General features: G+C 42.0%; 1 protein-coding gene across 1 annotated transcript in view; it reads left to right on the plus strand.

The window, feature by feature from the left end:
* Positions 1-17,827, plus strand: part of PSD3 (pleckstrin and Sec7 domain containing 3) — an 864,447-nt gene that overhangs the window by 64,422 nt on the left and 782,198 nt on the right. The gene's annotated exons all lie outside the window — the stretch shown is intronic.

Raw genomic sequence — 17,827 nt, forward strand, 5'->3', positions numbered from 1 at the left:
CCATGGGCTCTAATAGGCGTCAAAAAAAGTGACTTGCGAGCGCCATGCTTAGCGCTCACAGGTCACTCAGCTATGTTAGAAAAGCGAATGAATATTCGATTTCCTAACACTAAACCGCCTCTCCGCCAATCAGGTGCTCGGGTCTGTTACCTTGAAGATATTTGCCAGCACACCATGGAACGACATAGATAACGTGTAATTTATTGCATGATCACAACACAAGGAGAGTGCAACGTTTTTAGAGTCACGCAGGACCCCTTCGTCAGGCATATGCCTGACAAAGGGGTCCTGCATGACTCCATAACATTACACTCTCCTTGTGTTGTGATCATGCAATAAATTACACCTTTGGACGCTATCTACGTCGTTCCATGGTGTGCTGGCAAATATCTTGATTGTGACTTGAACCAGTATCCAGCTGGTTATTGCTGCAGCACCCATACTCGTTATTACGGGTCTGTTACCTGTCACCTGATTGGCTATTGGACGCCTATCAGGAGGAGAGGATGGGAGGTGAGGAAGGCAGGAGACACACGAAGGATCCCACTCATCGCCGTCACCCGCTGCCCCACCAAGACAGGGTAAGTGCCGGGCAGACGGCGAGCGGCAGGGGTCACACGGGGGGCATTCAAAGGCACACTGGCAGCATTTAATGGGCACACTGGCAGCATATGATGGGCACACTGGCAGCATTTGATGGGCACACTGGCAGCATATGGGCACACTGGCAGCATATGATGGGCACAATGGCAGCATATGGGCACACTGGCAGTATATGATGGGCACACTGGCAGCATTTGATGGGCACACTGGCAGCATTTAATTGGCACAGTGGCAGCATTTGATAGCACAGTGGCAGCGTTTGATGGACACAGTGGCAGCGTTTGATGGCACAGCAGCTGCAATTGAGGATTTTTTTTTTTCAAACTTTTTTTGCGCCCCCCAAAAATTTTGAGCACCAGCCGCCACTGCCTTTCACTACATAAAATGTCAGGCCCCAACTATTACAACCTTGGCAGACTGACAACACCAGAAACCTTAAGAGACATAGCCGAGCACTGGAGTGAGTGTTGCGTAAAACCAACTCCCAGCATGCATGCCACCAATATAAGCCTGCCTTCTTAAAATACAATTCCTCCCTCCATGCTGCCAAACAAACCTATTCTGTCACCCTCATTAATCCTCTGTCCTCCAGTCCTTGTCTTCTCTTCTCTACTTTTAACTCTCTACTTTTTCCACCACCATCTCCACCTAGTAACTCGCTCACTGCTCACGAGATTGCCAATCACTTAAAAAAACAAGATTGATGCAATTCGTGGGCAAATTTCCACTGCACCGACATCTAACCCACATACCCTGTACAAATCCACTCTCAACACTCTCCTCTTTTGAACTTGCTACTACCAAAGAGGTCTCTAAAGTTTTCTCAGAAGCCAGCCTTACCACCTGTCCCCTGGATCCTGTTCCCTCACATCTACTACGGTCACCCCCTTCTTCTATCTTATGCTCCCTCACTCACATCTTCAATCTCTCCCTCTCTATTGGCACTTTACCCTCCCCTCTAAAACATGTCCTGATCACCCCTATACTTAAAAAGCCCTTATTGGATCCCACCAGCTTGAACAATTTAAGACCCATCTCCTTGCTCCCCTTTGCGTCAAAACTTTAATGCCCTGTACACACTGTCGGATTTTCCGACGGAAAATGTGTGATAGGATCTTGTTGTCGGAAATTCCGACCATGTGTGGGCTCCATCACACATTTTCCATCGGAATTTCCGACACACAAAGTTTGAGAGCTTGCTATAAAATTTTCCGACAACAAAATCCGTTGTCGGAAATTCCGATCGTGTGTACACAAATCCGACGGACAAAGTGCCACGCATGCTCAGAATAAATTAAGAGACGAAAGCTATTGACTACTGCCCCGTTTTTAGTCCCGACGTATGTGCTTTACGTCACCGCGTTCAGAACGATCGGATTTTCCAATAACTTTGTGTGACCGTGTGTATGCAAAACAAGTTTGAGCCAACATCCGTCGGAAAAAATCCATGGATTTTGTTATTGGAATGTCCGATCAATGTCCGAACATGTGTACGGGGCATTAGAACGCTTAGTCTACAGCCGTTTTAGCTCCTACCTCACTGACAACAACCTTCTTGATCCCTTACAGTCTGGCTTTCGTTTGCTACACTCCACTGAAACAGCCCTACTGAAACTCAATAACGACCTACTGACTGCTAAAACCAATGGCCACTACGTCATACTCATACTACTCGACCTCTCTGCAGCCTTTGATACTGTTAACCATCCCCTCCTCCTCAAAAAACTCCACTCTCTTGGCCTTCAAGACTCTGCTCTCTCCTGGCTCTCCTCCTACCTATCACAGTGCTCCTTCAGTGTGACCTATAATTCTGCCCTCGGACCCCTTCTTTTCTCCATTTACACCTCCTCCATTGGTCTGTTCATAAATTCCCATGTACCACCTCCATGCTGACGACACACAAATCTATGTCTCTACTCCTCTCCTCACTCCTTCAGTCTCCTCTCGTATTATTAACTTATTAACATATCAACATGGATGTCACACCACTTCCTCAAACTCAATCTTTCTAAAACCGAGTTCAAAATTTTCCTCCAGCTCGTGCCCCCCGACTTCTCCATCAAGATCAATAATACAACCATCATCCCTCCCCTTATGCCTGGGTACTAGGTGTAATCCTAGACTCTGACCTGTCCTTTCAGCCCCAAATCCAATCACTATAAAAATCATCCAGACTTCACCTCCAAAACAATTGACAGCACTAAGCAACTTATTCATTCCCTTGTTATCTCTCGCTTTGACTATGGTAACTCCCTCCTCATTGGCCTACCTCTCCGAAAGCTATCCCCTCTTCAGTTTATCATGAATGCCCCTATCCCCTCTTCAGTTTATCATGAATGCCCCTGCCAGACTCATTCACCTTACCAACTGTTCAGTGTCCGCCACTCCTCTCTGCCAATCCCTCCACTGGCATCCCATTGCCCAACGAATGAAATTCAAAAGACTAACAATAACATACAAAGTCATTCACAATTCTGCCCCAAGCTACATCGCCGATCTTACCTCCAAATGTCACCCAAACCGTCCTCTCCGCTCCTCTCAAGACCTTCTGCTGTCTAGCTCCCTTGTCGCCTTCTCCCATGCTCGTCTTCAGGACTTCTCCAGAGCCTCTCCCATCCTCTGGAACTCACTACCCCAATCTGTCCAGTTATCTACTACTCTGTCCACTTTTAGGCGATCCCTCAAAACTCATCTTTTTGGGGAGGCCTATCCTGCCTCCAGCTAACAACCGAATCTTCTACTCCCCTCATCAGTTCATCCCTCACAGTTCCTACCTTTTGTTTCACCAGCCCTGCCTCTTAGATTGTAAGTTCGCAGGAGTAGGGCTCCTCTAACCCTCTTGTTTTGAATTGTACTGTTAGTGTAGTGTCTCCCTTTACATTGTAAAGCGCTGCACAAACTGTTGGCACTACTGTATATAAATCCTGTATAATAATAATGGAGATCTGCTAGCACTGTACAGACAAGGTTAGTTGTGGCAATTTTTAGGCCAATTTGAGCACTGAGATAACTGATGTATGCAAACTTGTTAAGATATGTTAGATATGTGTGCGTACGCTGATTGAATGTTGTTCAAACTGGACCAGGTAGTGCTTTTTCCAAACTTGGAGTGAAGTTAAGGCAATGTATAAAGCTTGGGCCCAAGGTCTTCTATCGGCTCATATTAACTAGAAAAACTGAACTCCCATGAATTGACGTGAGATTTGGCACCATCCCTAAACAGTACAATAAGGACCTCAAAAAGTGGGATTTTAAGGGCAAACCTTGATATAAGCATTATATGTCTTGTCAGATGTATGCTATAAGATATATCGCTGTATTTCATATATTTACATTGTATCTTGTACTTTTCAGAAATGGCAAATTGTCTCTGAGGAAGTTTGGACTCTCACTCATGGATGAGGAGCATCTATGTAGTGGGATTTTTTTGCCATCACTGTAATATATTGTATTTGTGTCATTTATATGTTTGTTTTTCTATAAGATTGGTTTTTAAACTTTTTTGTACTAATAAAATCAATATAATTCTTTTATACAACCTCTTTATCTAATTCCATTAGGCTCCATTCACACTAACGTGTTTTTTGATGCATTTTGCAGAAATGCATGGGATTTTTTTAACATGGGTTCCTATGGAACATGTTCACATCAATGCATTTTTGTGCCTCTGCATTTTTGGAAAGGGTCAGGGACTTTTTTTCATGCAAAATGCAGCGTTTTGCATGTAATAGAATTCAATGGACCAGCATCAAAAACGCAAGTACTGCATTTTTACAGCGTTTTTGCCGCGTTTTTTTTTTTTTTTTACACTGTATACAGTATAAAAAAAAACTGTAACAAAAAAAATGCAAAACGCTGTAAAAAAGCTGTTCAAAAACGCGGCAAGCACCACAAAAAATACTGCAGAAACGCTCAAAAGCAACATGCATAGATGTGAATCGAGCCATATTGCCCTTAAAATCCCACTTTTTGAGGTCCTTATTGTACAGGCTGAAATTAACTAATCTTACCTTGCACCTAAAAAATCCTATTCCATTCTTGCTTGAAAAAATAATCTTAAGAGAAGTACAAAATACTATGCATCCTTTAAAGTAGATGTGAGGCATCACATTCATAACTCATGAAAGTATGAAACAGTTCTAATAATAGATAACACCTATTAATAGGTTTAAAAATAATTTTGTAAATACATATTTGTTTTGTTTTTTCAGTTTTCCTTTGGTTATGAGACCACCACTGGGCTTTATTCACTCTGCAAAACAATGAAAGTTGGTGCTCAGTCAGAGCACTCAGACAGAGCCTCAAGTTCCAACAGCCTTTGACATCTGTTCCACTGATGAGGGCTGAGAGAGGCACTGATATATAGCATGACACATGTAGACAACTGGGTGCACCCACAACTGCTTGTGGTCCATATCCATGGGTGTCCAATACAGGGTGACAGTACCTCTGCTTCATTGCAAGGTAGTGGGTAAGCTTGGTCACGGTACAACAGAAGGCAATGTGATGGATAGGTACAATGCTAGGTACTTATCAGGATAACTTTACCACATTAAATGCCCTATTGCATAAATTATTTTTATATTATGCTATACACTTGCTAGTTGCAATACATCAACTATTTTTGTGTTAAGGTTTACACACCCTTTAATATTAGCTTGCAAACCTTGGTGGACCCGACAGGCTTGGGTATAAATATAAGGCTGAGCTGTGCCAAAGTATTACTGTATTGAAGAAATCTAAAGCTGGCCTTACACACATAGATTTTCTTCATTCAGCCTTCATACTAAACAAACAAAATCTAAAATATACCTCCTTCCATGGCAAACAGCCTCCACCATATTTTGACAGCTGGTGGAGCGGGCTGTCATATATCCAAACAGTACCTGCATCTGATTGGATGTACATGCTGTTTAGCCTAAAGAGTCAATCAGAGTTAATTTTGGCCAGCTTGGCCTCTTTCTTACCTACACTGTGATCACTAAATTTAGCTGGGAATAAAGTTGCTTTTTTTTTTTTTTCTTTCCCTTCATTTTGCTCCCTTTTTTATCATCTCCTTAAGGCTGGGTTCACACTGCTGCCAGTTGTGGCTCGCAGCAGGGGTCTGGTGTGTCCATGTTCTCGGTTTCAGGGATGAATCGGGGCCAAATTTTTTCCTGAATTCGGCCCTGAAACAGAGCCAAAGCCACGCAGGACTCCTGTGCAACCCGCTCCACAGCCGCCATGGAGATTTGTGAACCAGCTCCATAGAGAGCTGGTCACAATCTCCTGTCATGCAAATTGGATGCAGGGAAGCCCGCATCCAATTCGCACTGGTGTGAGCCCAGCCTAAAGACTAAATTCCCCTATTTTTTTATTAGGAGCCTGTAAAGCATTGGAATGCAATCTGCAGATTTTGGATGCAATGCAAATCCTCTGCAGACTGTCAGTGTAGCTTTCCGGGCAGGCGCTCCCCCGGCGGTTTGCTGTCAGCTCCATCCCTTCAGCTCCTGGCATGAATGCACCCAATGGCCGCCTCCTGAGGGATCACTTTTTGGAACCTCGGCTTCGCTGATTTAGATACTGCACCTAATGATCTACTGAGGAAGCGAGCAGTGGCTGGTTGGAAGCTTAGTCAAAACTATTTAATATCATTGATAAAATATGTTTTGGTGTCAATAAACCATTTCTAAGCTGAGTTGCAGACGATAAAAATTATGATTGTAGCATATTAGGGCCCTAGCTGTAATGACCTGATTGGGCTTCCCTACCCCTAACTTTAACACTATTGCTTACCCTAAAGCCTTGTACACACTATTAGTTTTTTTTCTAAAAAACTGTCAGCTCCGGTCAGAGCAGCTGTACTAACGATCCGACATTAGTACAGCGATCTCCCCCACTGAGCTGTTGGGTTCTGACAGGGGGTTGGCCCTCCCGCCAGGACACTCCGATCAGCCAATGGCTGAGAGCACTGATCAGGAGCTGGTCGGCTGCTGTTATTCCAGCATGCTTGCCTGACAGAAGATTCTGACGGAGCGATTGGCATACACATGGGCCGGATGTCGGACGTTATTTATTGAACCAGCCGATGACAGCCAGCATTCGGCCCACATGTATGGGGCTTATCAGCCAAAACTGTAAGATTGCTCTCCTGCATCCCTGTGGGCTGAACAAGAGAAATATATTTATTCCCCAATCCACGCTAAACAGTGTAAATGGAAAAATCCTCACTGCTGGCTATTGTATTTTGACCCCAACAGTGGCTGATTCAGATTGGATGCAGCAGCCAATATTTCTCCACCTGGCTCTTTTGATTATTAGATCAGATGTTGGGTTGGAGGGTGCCATTGGGGCCTCTCAAGGTTTGAATTTCAGCTAGTTTATCAGGAACTTGCCGAAAATCAATCGGTGTATGGCCAGCACACTAATGTAAACATTTATCATTTGATTGCATGCTCAGCTCTCTTCGTTGACCAATCCTTCTATGTCAGGTGTAAACAGTCAATTTGACTAGTGGCTTACCTGTTATCACAGAACACTTTTTTAGGTAATTATGAATATGCTGTATAATAAAATGGAAGTAAATAGAAAGTAAATATACAAATCTGTATATGACATAAGCTGTGAAACTATGCCAAAGAACATGAAAGTCACATCAAAATTGACTATACTGAAACTGCAATAACATCTCCAAATGTGTACTCGCTGAAAATGCTCTATGGCCTTCCATAAAGATAAATGAAATATCAACTTAGCTCTGTCTTGACTGATTACAGTTGAGATATACAGGGTAGAGTGCACATGTTTAGAATATAAAAAATGCAATGTGACTGATTTACAAAAAAGAGTAGAGCATATATACTTTTAGGGGAACTTTCACTTACCTTTGCAAAAATACCCAATCATGCACAGGGAAAAAAAAAAAAAAAAAAATATATATATATATATATATATATATATATATATATATACACACACACATACATATATATATACACACACACAAGAAAAATCCAGAGGATTGCTGCACTTAAAATTTAAAATCAATTATCATCGAACGCTATAGCATGTAATACTTTGTTTGAACAGATTGGTTCAATAAAATGTTAAGTGCAGAAATCCTCTGGATTTTTCTTGTATATATGGTCGGTGGGAGGACCAGATTGCATTGCACCGACTACGAACCGGGTGCTGCTTTCCCCAACTACGGTGAATATATACAGTTGTCCTCATAAGTTTACATACCCTGGCAGAATTTATTATTTCTCTGCCATTTTTCAGAGAATATGAATGATAACACAAAAATATTTCTTTCACTTATGGTTAGTGCTTGGCTGAAGCCATTTATTATCAATCAACTGTGTTTACTCTTTTTAAATCATAATCACAACAGAAACTACCGAAATGACCCTGATCAAAAGTTTACATACCCTGGTGATTTTGGCCTGATAACATGCACACAAGTTGACACAAAGGGGTTTGAATGACTATTAAAGGTAATCATCCTCACCTGTGATCTGTTTGCTTGTAATTAGTGTGTGTATAAAAGGTCAATGAGTTTCCGGACTCCTGACAGACCCTTGCATCTTTCATCCGGTGCTGCACTGACGTTTCTGGATTCTGAGTCATGGGGAAAGCAAAAGAATTGTCAAAGGATCTGTGGGAAAAGGTAGTTGAACTGTATAAAACAGGAAAGGGATATAAAAAGATATCCAAGGAATTGAGAATACCAATCAGCAGTGTTCAAACTCCAATCAAGAAGTGGAAAATTAGGGGTTCTGTTGAAACCAAACCACAGTCAGGTAGACCAACTAACGGTTCAGCCATAACTGCCAGGAAAATTGTTCGGGATGCAAAGAAAAACTCACAAATAACTTCAGGTGAAATACAGGACTCTCTGAAAACATGTGGTGTGACTGTTTTAATATGCACAATAAGAAAGATGGGCTGCATGGTCGAGTCGCCAGAAGAAAGCCATTACTGTGCAAATGCCACAAAGTATCCCACTTACAATACGCCAAACAGCACAGAGACAAGCCTCAAACCTTCTGGCACAAAGTCATTTGGAGTGATAAGACCAAAATTAAGCTTTTTGGCCACAACCTTAAACACTACATTTGGAGAGGAGTCAACAAGGTCTATGATGAAAGGTAAAAAAGAGAAAAGTTCCCCTAGGGTGGGGTTTTTGACCCAATCATTTGCTGCCTAAAAACCCCACCCTAGGGGAACCTTTCTCTTCTTTATTCAATTTAAGGGGTGAGCAGCAGTTTTTCTCCTCTCTTGGTGTTCTCTCTTTGCTATGATGAAATGTACACCATTCCTACTGTGAAACATGGAGGTGGATCGCTGATGTTTTGGGGATGTGTGAGCTACAAAGGAACAGGAAATTTGGTCAAAATTGATGGCAAGATGAATGCAGTATGTTATCAAAAAATACTGGAGGAACATTTGCATTCATCAGCCAGGAAGCTGCTCATGGGACGTACTTGGACATTACAACATGACAATGATCCAAGTTGACCTGTCATTGGCTACAGCAGAATAAAGTGAAGGTTCTGGAATGGCTATCTCAGTCTCCTGACCTCAATATCATTGAGCCACTCTGGGGAGATCTCAAACATGCAGTTCATGCAAGACAGCCTAAGAATTTACAGGAACTGGAGGCTTTTTTCCAAGAGGAATAGACAGCTTTACCATCTGAGAAGATAAAGAGCCTCATCCACAAATACCACAAAAGACTTCAAGCTGTCATTGATGTTAAAGGGGGCAATACATGGTATTAAGAACGGGTATGTAAACTTTTGATCAGGATCATTTGGGTAGTTTCTGTTGTGATTATGATTTAAAAAGAGTAAACACAGTTGATTGATAATAAATGGCTTCAGCCAAACGCTAACCATGAGTGAAAGAAAGGTTTTTGTGTTATCAATCATTTTCTCTGAAAAATGGCCAAGAAATCATAAACTCTGCCAGGGTATGTAAACTTATGAGCACATCTGTGTGTATATATATATATATATATATATATATATATATATATATATATATATATATATATAATTATCTCAAAAAGTGATTACACCCTCACCTTTTTGTAAATATTTTATTATATCTTTTATGTGACCACACTGAAGAAATGACACTTTGCTACAATGTAAAGTAGTGAATGTACAGCTTGTATAACAGTGTAAATTTGCTGTATCCTCAAAATAACTCAACACACAGCCAATAATGTCTAAACCGCTGGCAACGAAAGTGAGTACACCCCTAAGTGAAAATGTCAATATTTTATGTAGCCACCATTATTTTCCAGCACTGCCTTAACCCTCTTGGGCATGGAGTTCACCAGAGCTTCACAGGTTGCCACTGGAGTCCTCTTCCACTCCTCCATGATGACATCATGGAGCTGGTGGATGTTAGAGGCCTTGAGCTCCTCCACCTTCTGTTTGAGGATGCCCCACAGATGCTCAATAGGGTTTAGGTCATGATTGGTCAGTCCATCACGTTTACCATCAGCTTCTTTAGCAAGGCAGTGGTCATCTTGGAGGTGTGTTTGGGGGCGTTATCATGTTGGAATACTGCCCTGCGGCCCAGTCTCCAAAGGGAGGGGATCATGCTCGGCTTCAGTATATCACAGTACATGTTGGCATTCATGGTTCCCTCAATGAACTGTAGCTCCCCTGTGCCGGCAGCACTTATGCAGCCCCAGACCATGACACTCCCACTACCATGCTTGACTGTAGGCAAGACACTCTTGTCTGTGCACTCCTCACCTGGTTCCCGCCACACACGCTTGACATCATCTGAACTAAATAAGTTTATCTTGGTCTCATCAGACCACAGGACATGGTTCCAGTAATCCATGTCCTTAGTCTGCTTGTCTTCAGCACTGTTTGCAGGCTTTTTTGTGCATCATCTTTAGAAGAGGCTTCCTTCTGGGAAGAAAGCCATGCAGACTAATTTGATGCAGTGTGTGGTGTATGGTCTGAGCACTGACAGGCTGACCCCCCCACCCATTCAACCTCTGCAGAAATGCTGGCAGCACTCATACATCTATTTCCCAAAGACTACCTCTGGATATGATGCTGAGCACATGCACTCAACTTCTTTGGTCAACCATGGCGAGGCCTGTTCTGAGTGGAACATGTCCTGTTAAACCGTTGTATGGTCTTGGCAACCTGCTGCAGCTCAGTTTCAGGGTCTTGGCAATCTTGTTATAGCTTAGGCCAGTGAAGGCGAACCTTGGCACCCCAGATGTTTTGGAACTACATTTCCCATGAAGCTCAACTACACTGAAGAGTTCATGAGCATTATGGGATATGAAGTTCCAAAACATCTGGGGTGCCAAGGTTCGCCATCACTGGCCTAGGCCATCTTTATGTAGAGCAACAATTCTTTTTTTTAGATCCTCAGAGAGTTCTTTGCCATGATGTGCCATGTTGAACTTCCAGTGACCAGTATGAGAGAATGAGAGCGATAACACTAAATTTAACACACCTGCTCTCCATTCACACCTGAGACCTTGTAACACTAACAAGTCACATGACACTGGGGAGGGGAAATGGCTAATTGGGCCCAATTTGGACATTTTCACTTAGGGGTGTACTCACTTTTGTTGCCAGCAGTTTAGACATTAATGGCTGTGTGTTGAGTTATTTTGAGGGGACAGCAAATTTACACTGTTATACAAGCTGTACACTCACAACTTTACATTGTAGAAAAATGTCATTTCTTCAGTGTTGTCACATGAAAAGATATAATAAAATATTTACAAAAATGTGAGGGGTGTGCTCACTTTTGTGAGATACTGTGTATATATATATATATATATATACAGTATATATGTACCTGCACATGATTAGATAATAAAAGTCAAAAGTGCGCAACTTCACTTCATTCACTAACCTAAGTCAGAATTCCCTTACAAAATGAAAATTCACTTTGCGCACTGCACATGCTTTACTCCCTTATTAAATCAGCCACAATAAAAGCCAGGATGGAACCAACACTGCCTTGACCTTGTTAGTGTTATGCAATATCAAGCAATGCCTGACTGCAGCTAATATAACAAGTAATTTAATCAGTTACAATTTAGGAAGTTGTGCTAATTCCTTAAGGAAGTGAAGGTAACAATCCAGAACAAAATGTAATTTTCATTAGAAATTGTAATGTTATTGTTTCAGTATAATTTTACTTATGTTTTCCTGCTAGGATTGTCAGTTTCCAGAGGATATAGCAAATCTGCTTGTTTAATGAAGATTTCAAACCTGTTCAGCAAAACTGCTTGTTTTTTCAATGTTACTTTGGCCAAAGACCGATTAAAAATTATGAGAGAAATTTACCAAAAGCAGTTCCTTTTTTTCTTGAAATCAAATCAGTTTAGCTGTATTAACAAAATATTTTTAATTATTGTGCCACATAATTACATTGCTCTCCACTTCATAGTCCCAATTTAATTTCTGGTGGCGTCATCTTCACCACCCCCTGGGAATGAAAAAAACTTGAAAATAAGTCATTAAGGTGCCTGCCTTTACAGCAATAGCAGCTCCAAAGAGCTAACTCTTCTGCAGCACTAAAGCTACCGTTCTCGTAAACTAGGGAAGTGGGTGTCACTTCTGCAAACTGATCCATAGCACAGTTTGTATATTTGTGCTACCATCCTAGGCTCATGTCATTGGGTTACAAAGGGCTAGATTATGAATAAATCTTTAATGGTTTGCAGTCGATTTCATTTGACTGTATTTTTTAATTATGTTTTTAAGCTGATTATATTTATGAATTTATTTTACAAATGGCCACAGGATCTAGTCCAGAAGGGGGTTTAGGCTAGATTCACACTGCTGGATTCCGATTTTGATCTGACTTTTAGTGTGATTATGTAGTGCTACTTGGACACTACTTGGATAAGGCCTACATATTCTATGGAGCCAAAATTGCAATGGAATTGCACCAAAGTAGTACAGGAAACCATTTTCAAAATCGCTCTGTGTTGAGTGGCATTGATGTGAACAGACACCATTGAAAACAATGTGAATTCCATTGTTATGTGATTCAACTTGCATCTGAAATCACACTAGTGTGATCCAGGCCTAAAATAATGCTCAAGTTGTAGGGACTTCTTGTGATCCAAGCTTGATGTATAGTTCCTAACTGGAAAGCCACAGGTGCTCTCAATAAATATATATATATATATATATATATATATATATATATATATATGTATATAATATATATATTTCCTTGTTTCACAAATAAACTACATGACAATTGATTCCCAGAGCACTAAGGGTTTTCTAAAGAGAGTACCAACAAGAAAAAGGATAGAGAGGGAGTAAGGGAGGGGAGTTAATGCTTTGACTTTTCCATTTGAGCTATTGGGCTTATCTCCAAGTTGGACATAATAATACAAAATATTAATATGCAATATATTTTTGAAATTGTTCTGACTAATAAAAAAAAAAAACTAAAAAAACTAAACGCTCCCTTTAAAGAAAGGCATCCATCATTATTTTTTACCTCTTCTCTCCTACATGAAAATATTATACAGAAGAAACCTAATTCCTTAAAGGATATCTATAACCGAGACTGTTTTTTTCCCATTTTAGAATGAAGTGAGGAAAGGTTAGAACCCATTTCAGATTTTACTATCATCTGGGGCTAGGTTAGAGAGATTTTCGTTTTCTTCCTGTCCTAGTGACATCTTTTTTAATAGGCAGGATGTGAGGGAAGATCTGTAAAAGGAATACCGACAAATAAAAAGCTGACAGGAGTTCTAGCATTCTTCTACTCAGCTTATAAAAAAATTATTTTTATTTCTGTCAGTGTTGCTGTTGTATAACTAGCAAACAGTTGCAAATCTTTGGCTTAGGTGTGGTGACGTCTTTGTTTAAGGTCAGCAGGTACACTACAAATGCAGTTTGCTACTCCGTGATCAATTAGTACAAAGCACTTGTATGCGAGTCACACTCAATTTGAGCTGCTCCTGAATCATGTAACCCTCACCCTCAGCTCTCTGGACATAGCATCCATGAGCATATGCTTGTCTTCTTCCGCTGACTCCCAGGTGGTCCGGGCAGTGTTGTTCCCTCGCTCTTCCTGTAGTACATCTCTACAGAGGAGGTCTAGTGCTAGAATTATTGCTCTTGCTCTGCCGAACGCAGTGATACCTCACATGTGTGGTTTGAACACCGTTTCCATATGTGGGCGCTACTCAAGTATTCGTTCGCTTCTGCATGTAAGCTCAGAGGAACAGGGCGCGTTTAATTTTTTTTTTTTTTTTTACCTTTTATTTTTCATTTTTCCACTGTTCTTTAAAAAAAAAAAAAAAAATGTCACTTTGATTCCTATTACAAGGAATGTAAACATCCCTTGTAATAGAAAAAAAAGCATGACAGGACCTCTTAAATAATTTAAATTTTTACGTCGCTTCTGCCCTGCAATGGTATGGAGACAGGTGGGGGCCATCTTCTGCTCACTCATCTCCATACCAAGGAAGGAGCAACATCCGTTCGCCTCCGCCGCTGCCGACGGCTCCGGTAAGCGGTGGAGGGCACCGGAGCGTGGCGGCAGGGGGGCCCTCTCCCACCATCGATAAAAGTGATCTTGCAGCAAATCCGCCGCAGAGACCACTTTTATCTGAAAGCAGACCGCTGGCCAAAGAAGAGTATACTGGGGTTATGTCAGCTAGCTGCTGCCATAAGAACGATATTCCTCTTCAAAGGACGTATATCGGCGTGCGGTGGTCCGTAAGTGGTTAAAGCCAAAACCAAAAATATCAAATATTGCAGCTTACCAATCATTAGATGTAGTGGCTGCATTCGTTTTCTGTTTTAGGCTTTTTCCCTGTTTTTACCTGGTGATCTGGTCAGTAACACACCTTTTGTATTAGAGTACAAGCCTAAACCCTGGATGAAGGAACACAGCAGGCACCTTTGGACAGCAGAAATGTCAGTCTGGGGGAGGGGTGTCTTAGATGCACTAGTAGATTTAAATACACTAACAAACTGAAGTCAAATTCCAGCTAATAATTTATAATCAGTTACAGCAAACAGTTTTGCTTTTGGGATAAATGTTTTACATAAATAAAATCTGATCATTGTAAGCACCTCTGTCAGTGGTAAATGACTTGTCTCATCCCTGTAAGGCCCCTTTCACACGGGACGGATCCGTGTTGATCCGACCCGTGAACATCCGCTGCTCAGCGGGGATCGCTCCGTTGATCCCAGCTGAGCCGGCAGATGACAGGGTAGGACCTGCACACCTATGGGAGATTGGATGAGCACGGACCGTCTGTCCGTGTTCAACCGATCCGCTCTGCAGAAGGATTTTCTGCATAGGATTTTCTTCCGTCTGCAGAATCGGACAATAGCGGGGCCGGATGATATCAGGTGTTAGCGGATGTTCATCCGCTGACACCCGCTATCCCATAGGGATGCATGTATGTCCGTATTTCATCCGAAAACGGATGGATGAAATACGGACATACGATCCGCAAGTGTGAAAGGGCCCTAACTGCTGCATGTGCAGAAGAGTCTGTTATTTTGAAAATAATAGACAAGTGATTGTAAATGCCGGTTCACACAGGGGCGGCATGACTTGCAGGTCGCCTCACCGAGGCGACTTGCAAAACGACTTCTGTATAGAAGTAAATGCAAGTCGCCCCAAAAATACTACAGGAACCTTTTTCTAAGTCGGAGCGACTTGCGTCGCTCCTATTAGAACGGTTCCGTAGTACAGAATGGGAGGCGACTTGTCAGGCGACTAGGTCGCCTGACAAGTTGCCCCTGTGTGAACCGGCACTAAGGGTTTGTTTTTGTTTTTTTTTTAATAACAAACATATCATACTTACCTCCACTGTGCAGCCCGTTTTGCACAGAGTGGCCCAGAACTTCGTCTTCTCTGGTCACCCAGTGGCTCTCGCGGCTCCTCCCCACATCAGATAACACCCTAGGAGAAGCGCTCTTCCTAAGGGGGGTTACGTTGCGGGGGCGCTCCTGTGTCCAGCATTCGGCATCCATAGCTGCCGAATGTATGACTCGGCCCCGCCCCCTGGCGCCCACATCAATGGATTTGATTGATAGCAGCGGGAGTCAATGGCTGCGCTGCTATCAATCTATCCAATGAAGAGCCGAGAACCCCGGGCAGACAGACAGTGCGTCCACGCCGGGTCAAGTTCCAGGGCTCAGTACGGGGGGCTGGGGGGCCAGTCACTGCCAAGTGTTTTTTCACTTTAATGCATAGGATGCATTAAGGTGAAAAAACACAAAGGTTTACAATCCCTTTAAGCTAGGTATACACATATTTTCGGACAGTTCCTGCTGAACCAAACAATTTTGGGCATGTACCAAAAATTGGCTGGTTCAGTAGGAACTGTCTGAATTTCGGTACGTTTACCACTGTCTGTTCAACAGAAGACAGTCTAATGCCCCGTACACACGATCAGATTTTCCGAAACAAATGTTGGATGTCAGCTTGTTGGCGGAAAGTCCGACCATGTGTATGCTCCATCAAACATTTGTTTGCGGACTTTCCGCCAACAAATGTTGGCTAGCAGGTTCTCAAATTTTCCGCCAACAAATGTGTGTTGTCGGACTTTCCGATCGTGTGTACACAAGTCCGTCGGACAAAAGTCCATGCATGCTCGGAATCAAGTACGAGCCGGAGATATAACTAGCGATCGTAATGGAGATATCACATACGGCTTGTACATCACTACGTTCGTAATTATTGGCCAACATTTGTGTGACCGTGTGCATGCAAGACAAGTTGGAGCCAACACCCTTCGAACAAAAATCCACGGTTTTGTTGTCGGAAAGTCTGATGAACGGTCATGTTGGAAAACCAGCATTTGATCAGCGCTTGCAGTCAATGGCTGCAACTCTGATCTGTGTATTCTGATTGTTGGGGGGGGGGGGAAGGCGTCCCCCCTGTGAGAATACAACAGAGCAGCAGGGGAGATCCCTGCATTACCATAAATTATGATGATGTGGGGATCTGTGAGGTTTTTTTCGCTGGTTGAAAAAAAAAAAAACTCAGTGTAAACCCAGCTTTACTGGTTAGATTACCAGTTGAAAATAGGGGGAGGAAAGCCTAAAATAATAAAACGAGTGCAGCCATCACATCTAAGAATTGGTAAGCTCAAATATAATAAATGTTTGTTTCTGGTTTAATACTGCTTCAAAGCAAATTCTATATGAGCAAACATGATTCAAAAGGTGTAAGAAAAAAGCATCTGGTTTAAAAGTAGACTTCATTGTGGAGGGGATAAGGAGTGATCCTGGAGCTTATAGCTATGTAAAAATTAGTGAAGAATTTCTGCAGTGGCAGCTGGAGTTTCTGATTTCCAAGCTGATGTGCTTGAACATGCCCCTTTGCTTGCAGTACCTCCAAAGGTCATGCTGGGAGAGAAGAATTGACATGATGTGACACTAAAACTGGACAGCCTGCTGGCCTAAAAAAAATATATGGCTGGACCCTGAAAGGGTTAATATCACAGACTTCATTTATAGAGAGAGGACTGCAGCTGCAGTGCATTTTGAACTGCAATTTAAATCCTGCTGGCCTATTGTGCCTGAGCACTTTGCTGCCTGCTGCTCTTTTTGGCACTAAAGTTGATTCATTTCCATCAATTATAAAGAGTGAATCACAACAACGTGCTATTCGGGGTAAAAAGGTAAAATTCTATAAGTGTAGAATGTGTCACTTTTTATTTCTATTCACAGTTTCATTCTAGCGCTCGCTCGGCTGAAAAGACTATCACAGTAGGGGTGGATCAGCTGAGTCATTAGGAAGGAACAAAGATAAAACCATAGAGCTATCTTATTACTATAAGGCAACACCTTCACTTAAAGGGAAAAAAAAAAAAATTTCCTTATTTGCATAAGGTGGAGGCGGTTAAAGTCTAAGAGGTTTGTAGAACATGTTGACCCATTTAGTTCACAGCAGAAACATTACGCAAAGTAGAAATTCACTTTCAAAATTGGCACTAACTAGCATAAATCTGTAATTTTCGCATTGACGCAAGTCAAGAAGCTAAAATACATAGATTGGGACTGTTTTACCCATCAAAGTATTTGTGAGGCTATGAAATCAGCTTTATGGACCCAAGCATAGTCAGCAGCTCAACTTCCACATAAAGGCCCATACACACGATACGAAAATTGGATGGAAAAATTCAAACGGTTTTCGTACGAAAAAAATCATAAGAGCAAGACTACGCATGCTCAGAAACTAAAGAATACATACA

This window comes from Aquarana catesbeiana, linkage group LG01 (genome assembly GCF_042186555.1).
Source record: "Aquarana catesbeiana isolate 2022-GZ linkage group LG01, ASM4218655v1, whole genome shotgun sequence".
In the NCBI taxonomy this organism is placed as follows: Eukaryota; Metazoa; Chordata; class Amphibia; order Anura; family Ranidae; genus Aquarana; species Aquarana catesbeiana.